The sequence below is a fragment of the Chroicocephalus ridibundus genome, chromosome 25, assembly GCF_963924245.1.
Source record: "Chroicocephalus ridibundus chromosome 25, bChrRid1.1, whole genome shotgun sequence".
Taxonomy (NCBI): domain Eukaryota; kingdom Metazoa; phylum Chordata; class Aves; order Charadriiformes; family Laridae; genus Chroicocephalus; species Chroicocephalus ridibundus.
In genome coordinates this window covers 2,289,412-2,305,758 of record NC_086308.1, presented here as the reverse complement: position 1 = coordinate 2,305,758, position 16,347 = coordinate 2,289,412, and the positions used below count along the sequence as shown (strand labels likewise).

Sequence of the window (16,347 nt, the reverse complement as noted above, 5' to 3'; positions counted from 1 at the left end):
ATCCCATTAGGGTCCATGGATTTGTGCGTGTCGAGTTTGCCAAAATGATCTCTAACGCGATCCTCCTCTACCAAGGGAAAGTCTTCCTTTGTCCACGCTCTCTCTCTTACCTCCAGGGTCTGCGATTCCTTAGGGCCAGCCTTAACAGTAAAGACTGAAACAAAGGCAGCCTTTAGTAACACTGCCGTCTTCCCCAGTGTCATGGTTTGGGCTGGACTGGCCACTAAACCAAATGACAGATGTTCCCTTTTACCTCTCTCCCTTTCAGAGGAGGGAGAGCATCTCCCTTCAGAGGAGAGAAAATGAGAGAGAGAGACTTATGAGTTGAAGAGAAACTAAACCAACATAATACTCTAATAATAAGAAAAGCTAATAATAATATTGTGACGGTGTTCTCCCCTCCCCAGGCACAAACCTGACCTTTATCTCCTGTAACCCTGCCCAAGTGGTGGTCACAATGGGTACATGCAGTCATGATGGCTGCACCGGGTTGAACGTGGTTTTGGTGAGACAAACACCACAATAGCCAAGGGCTAACTTGAGCAATACTGGCACGGTGGTCAATATGCAAATATGAGTATGGGTCAATCATCTTAGCCCCATAAGTAGGGAACAGCCCCCTTTGAGTGGGCTGCACGCCAGGATCTCCCCTTGAGCAGGGATGCCCGCTCAAGGCTATGTTTACTTCTCGAGATTGAGAGATTCTGTGCCACAACAGATCCTCGGTAAGTGACTGATAGCATGTAACCTTTGAAATCTTAGCTAAGTGATATAAAGGACTGATTGCGCATTCATAATCCTTTAGGCATAAACCATTGAGGAGTCTGGGACTAAGACTGGATCCAGCCGCCCCTGGACTCCTCTCTGAGAAGGAGTTTAGAAAGCAAGGGGGTCCTCTCTGAACCTCGTGACTCAACGGGAGGGTCTTCCTGACAGCTCTGTCCTCTGTGCAGTAAATAACCAAGTGTTATCTTAAAACGCTGTCACATTTACCATCAAACTGTTAAATCCCTGTTTTATGTCAATAAATGCATTGCTGCTTCTCTCTATGAGTGAAGTGCATTGCTCCATCCGTGACAAATATTAATACGAAAATAATGAAATATATACAATATATACAAAACCATGTCAAGCTCCCAGGATGACGATCCTGTCACCAGCAGGCACTGGGAAAGCCCCAGACTGGAGTCAATGACGGAAGGGGACTGAACTCAGGGGCTGGATTCAGGAATGCACAGATCGGGATCAAAGGCAGACCAACGGCCAGAGGAGTCCTCCTGGGACACTGGACATTGAAGAAAGAGCCTGACCCTTTGATCCCTCCGCTTTTACACTGAGCGTGGGGCAGGTGGGATGGAATACCCCCTTGGTCAGTTTGGGATCCTGTCCCCTCCTCCCCGCAGGTGCCGCCCCTCTACGCTTCTCCACTTCCCCCCTTCCAACGGGGCAATAACACAGTGAGCTGAGCTTGGCTGTGACAGCAATAAGGATGAGCAGGTGTGGATGCCGAAGAACCTGCGGACACGGCACCCGGAACGAGCCCTGGAGTTCTCATGGCTCTCACTGGCGGCGAACCGCGGGATAAGTAAACAAGCCCTAGCTGCACAGCACCTGGGCCATGGTAAGGGGAAGAAAAGGAGAGAGTGCTGCCGGCGGGCCGCGTTGCTGAAGATGAATAGATTGTCTTTGTTTACACCATGTGTGGTATGTGTGGTATGTGCTGGGTAATCACACGATAAGGATGTAGCAGTGGGAAATTGCTAGCTCTCTTGCAGAAGGTATTTAAGGAGGCTGTTGCCTAAAATAAAGCGATTTCGTTTGTACACCGAAACGGAGTCCGTGCCTAATGGCCACAAGCAGGAGCCCCTCTGCACACCATTCCTTGGTATTAATTATAAACAAGCCCTTACCACTCTGGAAGCTGGCTATGGTCATAACTTATGCCATGAACTTCAGAGAGTCAGAAGAGGCTTAACTGAAAAGTAAAGTTCCTAAAAAGAAGGTCAGTTCTGTTTTACCTCAAACCAGGACACTGTCTACGTGAACTGACCTCCAGACGCTGTCTCACAGGCCTTCAAGGCACCTCTAGGAACAGCTGATGGCATTTGTGCTACTCAGGTTCATCCCACCACCCCCGCACGATGGGCATGCTTACGCCTCGTCTTTATGATGCAAACACGGAGTTCTGAGCCAGTCACTCCGCGTCCCTACGTGGAAGGAGAAGCAACGTCTCCGAGCAAGGGTGAGCGGCCAGTGCTGGAAATGGTGGTGGTTCTTGGCTGGTCTGTGACGATTGCCCTGGGGAAGCATCCCCAGGGTGTCCAGTGAACAAAGGCACAGACCAGACCCTGCTCTGCTGGACCTTCCTGTCCCTCCCAGGAGCCTGGCTGTGCAAGGACACTGCTGTGTGCTCCCACCCTGCACACTCGCTCGCTTTCACTCTTCGCTGATGTTTTTTCTCCTATGCAAATTACTGGCTGTGCGCTTGAGAGCCATTTTGGCAAGAGACCTGAGCCTTCAGGCACTGCCCTGAGGAGATCCCCTGGTATGATGGAAATGCTCTTTTGGAGGCCAGCTCTGTCACAGAAGTGCTCATTCCCTGTCCCTGCCTGCAGCTACAGGACCACCACACCGCAAAACTGCCGCCAAGCTTCAAGAGCACTCAGGCCTTATACCAAGAGACGAGCTAAGAAGGGGAGCGCTGAAGTGGAAAGTGAGCAGCTCTGGGAAGACCAAGCGCTGGTGCTCCTTGTCAGTGCTCCGGTGCCGGGACTCTTTTCCCCTCCACCTCTGCACACAGGATCTGCCCCTGCAGCTCAAGAGAAAGTCTCAAAGGAAGGATCAAACAATTCATTGAAGGTCCTTTGTTTTCTTAAGACACAGAGAGAGCATGTCTCCTCCTTCACACAGCCTGTGGGTCACACCACACAGAAGGTGAATAGATACATAATTGGAAATGGCATAACATAATGACTTTTTTTTGTGGACAATATTATAATAAAAAAAAAACAAAACAAAACCAAAAACCCCCCCAGAAACTCACAACCAAAACCAACCTGCAATGAGTTCCATTCGGAGTGATTTGCAGAAGAAAACAAGCAGCTCAATGCTTCTGAAACTATCCAGATATCAGTTTCCACACTGCATCCTTGAGGTCCTTATTCCTCATGCTGTAGATGAGGGGGTTCACTACTGGAGGCACCACCGAGTACAGAACTGCCATCACTACATCCAGGGATGGGGAGGAGATGGAGGGGGGCTTCAGGTGGGCAAACATGGCAGTGCTGAGAAACAGGGAGACCACGGCCAGGTGAGGGAGGCACGTGGAAAAGGCTTTGTGCCGTCCCTGCTCAGAGGGGATCCTCAGCACGGCCCTGAAGATCTGCACATAGGACAGCACGATGAACACAAAACAACCAAAGCCAAAACAGACACTAACCACAAGAAGCCCAACTTCCCTGAGGGAGTCGGAGTGTGAGCAGGAGAGCTTGAGGATCTGGGGGATTTCACAGAAGAACTGGTCCAGGGCATTGCCCTGGCAGAGGGGTAGGGAAAATGTATTGGCCGTGTGCAGGAGAGCATAGAGAAACCCACTGCCCCAGGCAGCTGCTGCCATGTGGACACAAGCTCTGCTGCCCAGGAGGGTCCCGTAGTGCAGGGGTTTGCAGATGGCAACGTAGCGGTCATAGGCCATAATGGTGAGAAGACAATACTCTGCTGCAAGTAAGAAGATGAAGAACAAGAGCTGTGCAGCACATCCTGCATAGGAGATGGCTGTGGTGTCCCAGAGGGAATTGGCCATGGCTTTGGGGACAGTGGTGGAGATGGAGCCCAGGTCAAGAACAGAGAGGTTGAGGAGGAAGAAGTACATGGGGGTGTGGAGACAGTGGTCATAGGCGATGGTGGTGATGATGAGGCCATTGGCCAGGAGGGCAGCCAGGTAAATGCCCAGGAAGGTCTAGAAGTGCAAGAGCTGCACCTCCCGCATGTCTGCGAATGCCAGGAGGAGGAACTGGGTGATGGAGCTGCCATTCGACATTTTCTTCCCCTGGGCTTGGAGACCTGTTAATGGAAAGAAAAGCAGTGAGAAGTTGGGGAAGATTTCTCTCAAACTAAAGTATTCAATTGGTCTTAGAAACCCACCAAACTGGCTCTCTCCTTTCAGGAAGACCTTTTGCAGGTCCTTTTTGTACACTCTGGTTGGTGCTGGCTGATAGTCCACCAGAGAGCTGAGATCTCTGCAGGATTCAGTCCTGCCCTACAGCCATGGGTAAAAAGGAACACGGGGTGATCTCAGATTCAATCCACTCCTGGCATCAAAGGGCTTTTCAGCATTGTCACCCGACTGCAGGGCAGAGCTCAGGGCACCTTGTTCTTGGTGTTGTTCTGTTGTAGTTTCCCCACCACACCCCAGGAGTGTTTTTAAGGCAGAAATCCCTGGCATTTCTGCTCTGCTGCCAGTGAAACCTTGTGGGTCCTGCCAAGAGAGTCAGTACAGTTCTCCTGCCAAGAGAGTCAGGACAGGGAGACAGAGTCAGACACTCAAGGATTTCTCCTCTTTGGTGGCTTGGCGGCTGGGAAAGACACTCAGGACTTCATACCCGGGATATTCAGGGGTGGAGGACTCTACTGTGTGGGGAGAGGAGACCAGGGAGTGTCTCCAGGGAAGGCACCTTCGCTGCAGGGGATGGCAGGGAGGGCCTGGAATCCCCTCTCCCATCACCTTTCGTGTAGTAGCTCCCTTTCACTCTCTGCCCATGTCTCTGCCACCCGGAGCTGTCTCTGCCTGGGGCTGTGTCATTGTCCCCAGGTCTCCTCCCTTTCAGTGCTCAGAGAACCCACCACACCTGCTGTGTGCTCAGCTCTGCCCTCAGGGCAAGTGCCTGCAAGCACTAACAAGCAGCTTAGAAAAGTTCCTGCTAGAACCAGGGTATCATTGCCTTCTCCAGAATGGAGAAGTAAAATCCTCTCTCTCACAACCCATCCAGCAAAGAAGGAGTGGAAAACTCCAAGCAGGGACCCTGTTTCTTTCAGGTAAATGCTGCCTTGAAGTCCTTCTCCAAAAGGACCCTCTGCAAATGTCCTGGGGGTGATCTGGAGCTGGGAGGAAACACGACCCACGCAGCACCCTCACGACTGCAGAAGGACCCTGCCGTGACACGACTGGGGTCACTCCTTCCACCCACAGCTTCTCCCCGCAGCGCCATGGGGAGCTCCCTGGGCAGGCTGAGAGCTGACCCTGGCAGGCAGCAGAGTCCCTGGCCCAGCACACAGTTCCCTGGGACACGGGGACCCTGCTCTGAAGGACAGCCCTGAGCACCCCTGCACGCACACCCACCTTCACAGCCCGGCAGCCGTCCCTGGGAGAAGGCAGCCGACATGCCCTGTGCCTTTGGTGATGTGGTAGGGCTGCCCTGCTCTCGAGCACATCCTTCTCAACACCGACGGAGCCTTGAGAGCCTTCCTGACAGATCACATTAGCCATGGGCTATGCCAGCTTTAGGAGACTGCTCCAGGGAGCCTCTCTGCATTATACTGCAGCAGAGACACATCATGCCCTGTCCCTCTGACGGTGCAGCAGGGAAGCCCTGCTCCACACGTTGTCCTTCTCCTCGAAACTAGAGAAACTGTGAGAGTGGTACTTGCAGATCCCGTAGGCTGTGGGTTTTTCCAGCTTCTGGAGATCCCTCCAGCAGCTGCAGATTCAATGCCCTGCAGCCAGAGACTGTGCAAAGGCTGTGAGGATTTCTCCCAGTGAGCTCTCAGCACCCTCCCACCCCAGGCTGCCTTTAAGATCTGCTGGCCTCACATGTCTCCCCTCGTTACCTGCAGGCAGTGCCCTCAGCCCTGCTGCCCTTTGCAGAGGAGCTGCTCCTGGGCAGAGCCGTCTCTCTGCAGCGCTGCCCGCTTGCCACGAGCTCCCTCCATGCCAGGAGCCCAGCCCAGCTCAGACGCAGAGGACCAGCCCGAGACGTCACTTTCTCTGCCTCCTCGGGGCTCCCTGGAGGTGTCCCTGTGCCTCCAGGGGAACCTGCTGGGAAAGAGACTGAAGTAATACTGTGTGGTCTCTCTTGCACCTCTGGAGAGACGCTTCTTTCCAACCGGGTAATTTCTCCTATCAGAGAGAGCTGCACACGAGAAAGGTCTTGTTCCTTCTGGTATGAGACAGGAAACCTGGACAGTGCCAGATCTCCTTTGCCCCCGCTGAGCGAAGGCAGTCGGCTTCGTCAATTGAGACATCTCCTCCTTGGTTTGTAGTCCTGGGTGTGAAGTGGACTCAGCTCTCACTTAGGGCTGCCACAATCCCACAGGAGGGGGGATTCCTCTTGCCTCTCTTCAGGTGGGCACAAAATAGGCACCTGCTGCATGGGAGCTGCTGGTCTCAGCTCCCAGCGTCATTCCTGGAGATGGAGGCCAGCAGTGAGCTCTTCAGACTCAAACACCTACTGACATTTCAGGTCTCAGACGTGGTCCAAGATACGTGCCGGTAACTGCAAGATCTAACGGAGCAGTTCATAGAGACAGGGCAGTATCTGGTGCCACCATCTTTGAGATTCATGAGGAATTCCTTTGGCCACCAGCACGTGCCCACATTTCGGACAACTGAACTTTTCCCTGCTCTTTCAACCCAGGGCAGCCTTCTGAGGTAGTCAGGGGACCAGATGTACTCATTGCCATTGACCTCATCCATCTTCTCCATCAGCCGTGTATACTAGATCCCCACTGACTGTAACGGCAGATGTCTCATGGACATCCCCACATCACCTAACCTAATTCAGGGCAGCTACTCAATGGCCATGGACAGGCCTGTTGTGCTACAGGAGGTGCCAGGGCTCTCCAGCACAACTGCAGGTGGCCGGCAGGGACTGCACAGGACCTACGGGAAAGGCATCGCCTTCAGAGTGGGTGCGAGACACACACTCCAGATGCCATGTCTCATAGATTCAGTTTCTGTTGGCCGGCAACTGAATCCCACGAGGGCAATGAGGCAGGGGCTGACCCACCTCCATCCAGTCGATGCAGAGCAGTTCAGGAACAGGAAGCACATCGCACTGGGATCTCCACTCATTTGCCTATTTAAGCAACACAAGGAACTCTCCAGAATAATGACCTCAGGTCTTATTGGAGACATTAATGACCCTGACACCACTGGAAGGGGAACACAGCAGCATGCATACTGTCCAGCAGGTTTCTGAGTCTCTTGGGACAACTTCTTTGCACAGGCGCAAGGTAGGCCAACAAAGGTGTTGCTGAGTCCAGTCAATTCAGAGGGAATTCTGATCAGGGGTGTGAAAATGTCAGCCTGGGCTGTAGCGACCATGAAATAGTGGGGTCTCAGCTCCCAAGGGGAGTGAGAAAAGACCGCAGCAGACTACAGATGCTGGGTCTCTAGAGGAGAAATGGGGATGGCTTTAGGTAAGCTAGAGCTTCCCAAGTGTAGACCCTTGCAAGGCAAGGGTTCGAGGGCAGCAAGAGGAGAGGCTGCTGCTTCAGGAACAGTTAAAGAAGAAACAAAGAGAATGAGTGGCCACTGCTGGAATTTAGTAACAGCAGGTGTAGATGAATCTGAGATTCTCTGTGTCCTTCTTGCCTTGGTCGCCTCCAGCAAGCTCTCCCAGGCCTTTGTGCCTTGAGGCAGGACTCTGGAGGGAAAAAAAACCGTGGTGAATTTGGAGAGAGTCAGGAGTTACTTGAGCAAACACAATCCTTACCAGTCTATGGGACTGGAGGGGTGGCATCCGAGGGAGCTGAGAGGGCAGGACAATGCCACAGTAAAGCCACTCTCCATCATCATTGAAAGCATCTGGAGTTTGCGGGAACTCCCTAACAACTGGCAGCACCCAAATGCTGCAGGCACTTTCTGCTGTGACCCTGCTTTGCGTAGAATGTTGGTCTATAGAAATCTTGCAAGGTCACTTCCAGCCTGAACGGAAAGTTCCCAGAACAGGCCAATGTCTGCCACCCTGAGACCTGGAATCTGCACTCTGCTCTTCGTCCTCACTCCCTCGGGAGCTGAGACTCCGCTCTTTCTTTGCTACTAGAGCCAAGGCTGACAAGGATGACACAGGTTTTCTGATCCAGGTGAGCATCGCCTTGCTTGGCCCATCTGGCAGCTGTGCTAAAAAGCTGAGGCAAAGAGCCTCCAGACACCTAAAGGAGCATTTGCACCGTGCTCTCCTGGGAATGTCAGGGGGTGCTGGGCTGACTTTTGGCTGCCAGGTGCCCACCCAGCTTCACTCCTGCTCCCCCTCCTTCTCCACTCGCCTTGCTGTCTGCAGGGCTGTTTCTTTCCATGTGTCTCACTCCTCTCTCTTACAGTGACTGCACGCTGCTGTTTAGCCTTGCTTCAATATGCTATCACAGAGGTGCCACGAGAATTGCTTACTGGCTCAGCTTTGGGCAGTGGCATGTCCCCTTTGGAGCCAGCTGAAAGTGGCGCTCTCTCACATGGAGTCACCTCTTGATCCCTTTTCTCCTAAGCCACCTCTGCAGCCCCCTCACCCCTACCAAAACCTAGCCATGTCAACACAATACACAGGGTCATTGATGTCCCCGATAAGACGTTAAGTCGTTGGTGAGCCCAAGACTTCCTCAGGTTGGTTAAATAAGAGTTGGTCCCTTTCCTCTCCTTCATTATAGGTTCTTTGTGTCAGAGCAGAGATGTGCTGGACCTCAGTCGTGGCACCAGGGCCAAGCTCAGGCGTGCAACAAAGCCAGCTGTTACCAAGTGCCCAAGTACCGTGCAGGCAAAAGGTTTGCGTCAGAGCATGCTGGGGGGGATGGCAGATGGCAATGTAAAGGGGAAACGAGGAGATCAATCCCTGCTCTCCTCAGGACGAGAGAGAAGCAGGGCTGGACTCTGTAGCCCCAGCAGGAGAGGGCTTTGTGTCTGCGGGGTCTCTGCAGCCCCAGAGGGCCTGTGGTGCAGGTGAAGCTGATCTCCAGGCAGGACAAGGGGCTTTTGCAAGTGTCCTTGGCTATGGGTATCCTGAGATCCAGGAACACTGTGAAAATCATTGCTCTGTTCCTTGACTGCATCATCAAAGGGATGACTGAGGGATGTGGGAGAAGCACTCCCTGCATCTACTGGATTGAGATGGGACAGCACTTGCCTCACTGCAGTTGCTTGAAGGAAAGCACTGAACGCCTCAGAAGGTCTCTTGGGGTCTCTTACACGGCTGCTCTGAATGGGGATGATGTTCGCGCAAGTCCTGTGCTGTCCCTGCCGGCTGCACGCAGTTGTGCTGGAGAGCCCTGGCACCTCAGGCAGCTCCACAGGATGGAGTTAACCTTGAAATTGGGCAGCTGCCCTGAATTCGGTTGGGCATTGTAGGGGTGCCAGTCAGAACCCAGCCCTAACTGCCAATGGAGATCTGGTAAAGACAGCTGGTGGAGAAGAGAGAGAGACGTAGCTCTTCCAGTGGCAATGACTCCATTTGCTCAGAGGAATAGCTCTATAGGCTGCCCTGTACACAGTGAGCAGGAACAGGCTTCATTGTCCTAAAGGTGGTCATCTGCTGTCACTTCAGCTGCCCAAAGCAATGCCCCAAGAGCCTCCAAAATGATGGCCCCAGACGCTGCCCTGTCCCTCTGAACAGCTCCATCAAAGTTTAGAGATACCTGCACATGTCTTGGGCCACCTCTGGCACTTCAAATGTGCACTGTGGTTTGCAGGGGTACAGGAGATTCCTCCCTTTCATTGTCTGGGTGTCCTGTCTCATAGGTGGAAAAGAAGAGGTCGTTCTGGGACCTACCTCTGCCTCTGATAGGGGAAATGATACTGCCGGAAAGGAATGTCCCCCCCAACAGCTGAGGGAGGAAACATCAGTCATGACTTCAGCTTGTTTCACAGCAGGTTCCCCTGGAGCCTCAGGGACATCTTTGATGGAGCCACAGCGAGCCGAGAAAGTGCCACCTGATTAGGTCAGAAGTCCTTGATTGCATTGCATGGAGGAGACTCAAGCATGCACATCATGTGCATGTGGGGAGAGGAACCCGAGTTGAGCACAAGTGCCACCAGCTATTCCCAGAACATCCACGAAGGCCTGTGGGACACACTCTGTCTTCGGGTAACTTGACTTTGAGAGGAACGTCCTCTGGGAAACCACCTGGATGTCGCGCACTGGGATATATGCTACTGTGAACCTTTTCCGGTTCATCGCAAGTGCCTCTGTGTGCTGCCTCACCCTCCCCTGTCCTTATGGCCCATCCCTTGTTTCACACAGTCTGAAAGCAGCACGTCCACAGAGCATTTCGCCCGCGCAGTCCGAAAGGGTCCTGCAAGCAGGAGTGTCACTGCCCTCCAGAAGATGGCTTTTCTCACCCTTCACACAGAACAGAGCACGTCTAGGGACTATGATGCACTCAGAAGCACAGACACCTCTGTGTTTCACCTCTCTGAACTTCCTTCCCAATGTCCTTAGGCACCTAACAGAGAAACAAATGTTGTCACTCGAAGGCGTACCCACAAGGAGAGAAGGGACAGGAAGACCTAAAATTTTCCATGGCAAAAGGGGATTAGGACAATTTGTCATCATCAATGGCATTTCCCCTAATGGGAATGGGGAATGTCCGCAACCTTCAGAAAAATCTCTTCCTCCTCCCTCCCATGACCTGCCCCATAATTGCAGTTGGGAACAGCCTCAGCATGGGGCTGCTGGTGGAAAACATGGAAACCTGCTACAGCTCCGCCACCCTGACTGTCCTCCCACTGGGCACAGCACCATCTCTGCTCACAGCGCTCTTAGGGCTATTTCCTGCACCTTTGGCAGGTACAGAGTGGCTCCTGCTGGTGGCCACATGCTATGAACAGTACTTGGCTCTGTGCCACCCCCTGCTCTCTGCAAGACTCCTGAACTGGAAGGGTTGTCGCTAGAAGACAGCTGCACCTTGGCTGGGGGGATTTCTGTCATCTGCAGTAATCATTTCCTTCTTGTCCCAGACACATTTGCTGGCCCTGATGTACTAGACCACTTTTGTGATTTTGCCCCAAGGCTGGAGCTCTCCTGCAGTGAAACCAGGACGCTCATGCTCTCAGCTTTGGAAACGTGCTGTTTAGATCCAGTCTTCCCCTTCCTGGTCACACCGGCATCTTGTGTGTGCATCAGAGCTTCCATGGCCACCGAATTAATTCGCATCAGGTGCAGGGATGCTTTACATGTGCCCTTATACAGCCCTGACCATATCAAGAATCCTTCAATACTCCTTCAGGAGTTTGTTTGATTTCCCAAGGAGTATCAGTACCTATTAAAAAAAATATAAACATACATATGTCCAGCAGTCTGCATCTCTGTTAGAAGCCTTGAAGCAGTGTCCGGGGGAGCAGGGCTTGAGGTGTGAGCATCCCGTGAGTTGACGGATCCCCTTTCCCAGCAGGTGGGGTCAGGGCTTGGCTGTCCTGCTTGGTGACACACATCAAGGGCTTTCACAACCACATTCCACGTTTGATTTTCCACCTCGAAGCAGCACCTCTGACTTCCTGCTTCACCAGCCTCCAAGGACTCTCGGAAGCTCTTGGAGGTTTGCTGCTGACTTTTACTTGTCTTGAGGCTTGTTCAGTCTTTCAGGATCTGCAGTTCAGGCACTTGGCACCAGAGGGCTCATTAACATGCAAAACACCCTAACAAGTCAAGTCTCTGGGCATATTTTTCCTTAAAGTCTTCAATTCTCATGTGCTTAATTAGAGAATTTTCAGGAATCTAATCAAAGTGAAATAATATGATTACTAAACAACAAGAAGAAAGGGTTTCTTTTGTCTTTTTCCTACTTTATTTTTCTGCTTATACATGAATGGAAATCAGCAGTCTCTACATGATACTGATCCTGAGCGTCTGCTAATGCAGTCTGAACACATATGAAAATCAAGACCCTTTGTGTTCCACAACCTATGGCCAGTCTTCATCCTGCCCCCAACCCAGCACTTCTCTCATCAGCCCCCTGGGACTTACAGCAGCCCTGTTCAAATCTGAGCTTCCTCCACTGAAGCTGCGCGGTTCAGCCCATTGGCACCGGTTCCCACCTGGGTTACTTGGAGAACGAGCAGCACACGGACACAGAAGGGTGTTTGTCACTTGCCAACAAATGGAAACAAAGGAATGCACAGTTCAACAAAAAAAATGAGACATTCCTCAGCTATGTGTAAAGTCCACATTACCCCCACCGAAATCTCCCTCCTACAGTGGCTAACCTTAGACCAACAGAAAACATAATTTTTGTTAAATCACAGATCCCAAGACTTCCCAAAAGATTCCCTGTCCTGGACTTTCTTTCTTTGTCCCTAATTGTTCTTTGCACGCAGTGAGGCTTACACTCACGTCACGAGCTCCCTCGATTCGCAGAGAGAAGCAAAGAGACAAAGTAAATCAAATGGTCTTTTGAATACACAAATCTGCCTAAAGGGGGCCCTGAGCAGCAACAAGCTTTTGGACAAATCATGGAATAACAGAATGATGGAATATGTGGGGTTGGCTAAGGGACCTTTAAAGGTCATCTAGTCCAACCCCCCTGCAGTAAGCAGGGACACCGACAACTAGATCAGGTTGCTCAGAGGCTCATCAAACCTGGCCTTGAATGTCTCCAGGGATGGGGCCTCCACCCCGTCTCTGGGCAACCTGTGCCACTGTCTCACCACCCTCAGTGGAAAGAACTTCTTCCTAAACTCTAATCTAAACCTGCCCTGCTCTAGTTTAAAACCATTGTCCCTCGTCCTAAGGCTACATGCCCTTGCAAACAGCCTTGCAACAGCTTTCTGACAGGGCCCCTTCAGGTACTGGAAGGCCACTATAAGGTCTCCCCGGAGCCTTATATGAGCACATTGTTAGCTCATTTCCAGCTTTTCATCCACCAGGACCCCCAAGTCCTTTCCCACAGGGCTGCTCTCTATCAAGTCATCCCCCAGCCTGTATTGGTAACGAGGGTTGTCCTGACCCAAGTGTAGGACCTTGCACTTGGCCCACCTTGATTGCCGTGTCCAGTTTTGCACCCCCCACCACAAAAAAGACATTGAGTGGCTGGAGCAGGTCCAGAGAAGAGCAATGAAGCTGGTGAGGAGTCTGGAGAACAAGTCTGATGAGGAGCAGCTGAGGGAGCTGGGGCTGTTTAGCCTGGAGAAAAGGAGGCTGAGGGGAGACCTTCTTGCTCTCTACAACTCCCTGAAAGGAGGGTGTACAGAGGTGGGGGTCGGTCTCTTCTCCCAAGAAACAAGCAACAGGAGAAGAGGAAACGGCCGCAAGTTGCCCCAGCAGAGGTTTAGACTGGATATTAGGAACAATCTTTCCCCTGAAAGGTTTTTCAGGCATTGGAACAGGCTGCACAGGGAAGTGGCTGAGGCACCATCCCTGGAGGTAATTAAAAGACGGGTAGACAGAGAGATGACACCTCTCGCTCCAGAGGCACCCAGCTGCGGCCACCACAGACAGTCTCCCAGCAAGCGGCTCAAGAGAGCAGACGCACATTGTTGCATCGTCACGTTGCCACGACACCGCACTGCACATCGTCATCTGCACATCGTCATGTTGCCACGCCGCTACGCGGCTGCTGCCCAGCCACCCTGGGGCCCACCTGGAGGCCCGTCTGGACACGCGTGTGGGCCAGTCGCTCTCGCTTTGGACAGTCAAGATGTGGCTTGGTCTCTAAAAATGACTGGCTGGATCCTAAAAATGCTGTTTGAGAGCTTGACAATGGGTCTTTGAATCTTAAAATGGGCGTTGGAACTTGTAAATTAGGGTTTGTACCTAAAAATGAGGCTTTGGGTTCAAAAGCATGATAATTTGGTCCCTAAAAGAGGGGTTTGGACCATAAAAATGAGGGTTTTGACATCCAAGATGCATCTTGGACCCTAAAACTGGCTTAATCTTAAAAATGCCTTTTTGGAGACTGAAATAGAAGCTTTGGAAACAAAAAATGTGTTTTGGTACTCTTGAAAGGAGACTTTACACACCACAACTGAGCCTGGGGGCCCCTCTCCAGCCCCCAGTGGGGTCGACAGTGTCCCCTGGTCTCACTGTGACAGGGAGGTGGACAAAACTGATGCTGCCATGGAACCAGCCCAGCAGGCGGCCGCTGTCCCCACAGCCCTGGGCATAGGGCACCTGTGGGGACAGGGAGGGGGACAAGAGACCTGGAGGGACAGAGACAGGGCTGGGGACAGTGGTGTGGCCAGGACACCACAACTGTGGGGACAGCGATGGGGAAATGGCACCTACAGGGATGACACTGGGGTCAGGGATAGGGTCAGCTGCAGGTTGTACACCTGCGTCTCCTCTGCGCTCCCACACGGGGAAGTCAGGGGGCTGAATGTGGCACGTGTGTCCCCCTCCCCGCAGTGTCCCCACACCCCAAGGTGCTCTCCCCATCTCCTCAGTGTCCCCCACAAACCTGTGAGCCGCAGAAGGCTCCACATCACCTCCGTGCTGGTGACGACCGCCTGTCTGAGGCGGATGGAGGAGGGGAAGCTGATGCAGAAGATGTGCTGGACGTCGGCTGGGTCGAACACCTCCAGGGTGTCGCTCTGCTTCTGCTCCGTCAGCATGCAGGCGTGGGGGGGCTCCCCACGGGGATCCACTGTCACTGTGGGGAGGAGGGGACGGTCACCCAGCATGGCGGTGGCAGGGGGGGAAGGGGGAGTGAGGGGTCGGCATACATCCCTGACGCCGTGGGAGAGGGCCTGGCAGGAGCAGGCGTGACGGCCAGAGTCACGGAGCAAGAGGTGGGTCCTGCTGTAACCCAGGAGGAAGAGGTGCTGCTGGGCAAGCGCCAGCTTGTGGTAGCCATGAGAGGGGGGAGACAGGATGGAGGCCATCAGTGCTCGCTGCCAGCCGCGGCCCAGGCTCTGCAGGTACAGCCCCTTGGCGTCTGGAGGGGGGGAAGCCGGCACGTTGTTACTGGCTGTGGGACAAAGTGCCACCACCCCCACGCCCCCGTGGCAACGTCCGACCCCCAGTTGAGGATGGCGGCCCTCTTGCAGGGCCAGGCGCTGGCGGGGGAGAGGGGTGCTGAGGGGAGGCAGCGGCACGTCGGGTCCAGGCTCAGCAGGTCGGGCAGCGTCAGGAAGGAGATGATGTGCAGCAGCTGTGGGGAGAGGGGGGCGGAGAGCATCAACCCTGGGCACCCCTGGCTTTGAGGGGGAGGCCCCAGCACCGCCATCTCCCCCTGCTCAACGCACCGTCTCAGGGGCATGTCCTCCCCCTCCTCACAAGCGTTCAGGCTGCTGCGGCATCGCTTGGGCTGGCGGGAGGGGAGTGGGTGAGGTGATGGTGGGCGGCCCTGCGGGCCTCGAAGCTTGATTGGTTGGTTACACATCAATTGTGTCCCTTGCTCCCGCCTCCTCAAAGGCGATTGCCTCTTCAGGGCCCATAGGCGGGACACAGAGGGGAGGGCGGACGTTGCCAGGCGACAAGCTGCACCTTTGGGTTCAGACCCTCAAGTTGGAACTGTGAGCCCTAAAGAAATGTTCTGGGTCGGAAAAGATGGCTTTGAGTCCCAAAAATGAGGATTTCAGCCTTAAAAATGGGGCTCTGGCAGGGCTCCGGCAGGGCTCCAGCCAGACTGGAGGGGACAAGAGGATAAAAGGAGTTCCCCGGGCATAGAGAAAGGCAGCGGGAGGGCTCTGGGTGGCACCCAAGGGCACACGGAGGGCCGTGGTGGGTACCCAGAGGCACGCCAAGGGCTCGGGGTGGGCATCGAGAGGCAGCCAGAGGGCTCTGGGCTGCGGCAAAGGGCACATCTAGAGCCCAGGGCCGCACCAAGGGGCAAGCAGAGGGCCTTAGGAAGCACGCAAAGAGAAATGGAGGTCCTTGGGAGGCACACAAAGGCCATTTGGTGGCCCCTCAGCTGCCCCAAAAGGCCCACACACTGGTCCCGGGGGGACAGGGGAAGGCAAACAGGCCTTGAGAAGACAAGAGGAGGGGTCCCGTGGCAAAGACAACAAGCTGAAGCCCATCCATTGGCAGGACACCAAAAGGCCCAGCGAGGGCCCTGGGTGGGAACCCAAAGGCCCATCAGGGCTCTTGAGGGGACCAGAGGATAAAGGCACAGAAGAAGGCGCAGCCTTCAGCAGCACCTGCAGATGGGACTCGCCTACGGCATGAGTAGAGCTTTGCAGGGCTGGACCAGCCCCTCAGAGAGCCCAGCCGCAAAGCTTCCTACACAAGGCTAAAACCTTGGCTGCTTTTCTCTTCCCTACTTCACATTCCCTGTAAAACTGGGTCTTAGCCTGACCAGGGCTGTAGGAGGGAGGAAGACGAGGGAAAACATTGCAGGGAAAATGCCCAGACACGGTGTGGCCTGGCGTGACTCCTGTAGGTACAAGCAAGCCCTTGGGAGCGTCCTGGTTTGAGGTGAAGCAGA

The 16,347-nt window shown here is 53.7% G+C and overlaps 1 pseudogene; it reads right to left on the bottom strand.

The window, feature by feature from the left end:
- Positions 1 to 3,118: 3,118 nt before the first annotated feature.
- On the bottom strand, positions 3,119 to 4,039 carry LOC134507640 (olfactory receptor 14C36-like; annotated as a pseudogene).
- Between the last annotated feature and the right edge of the window lie 12,308 nt (positions 4,040 to 16,347).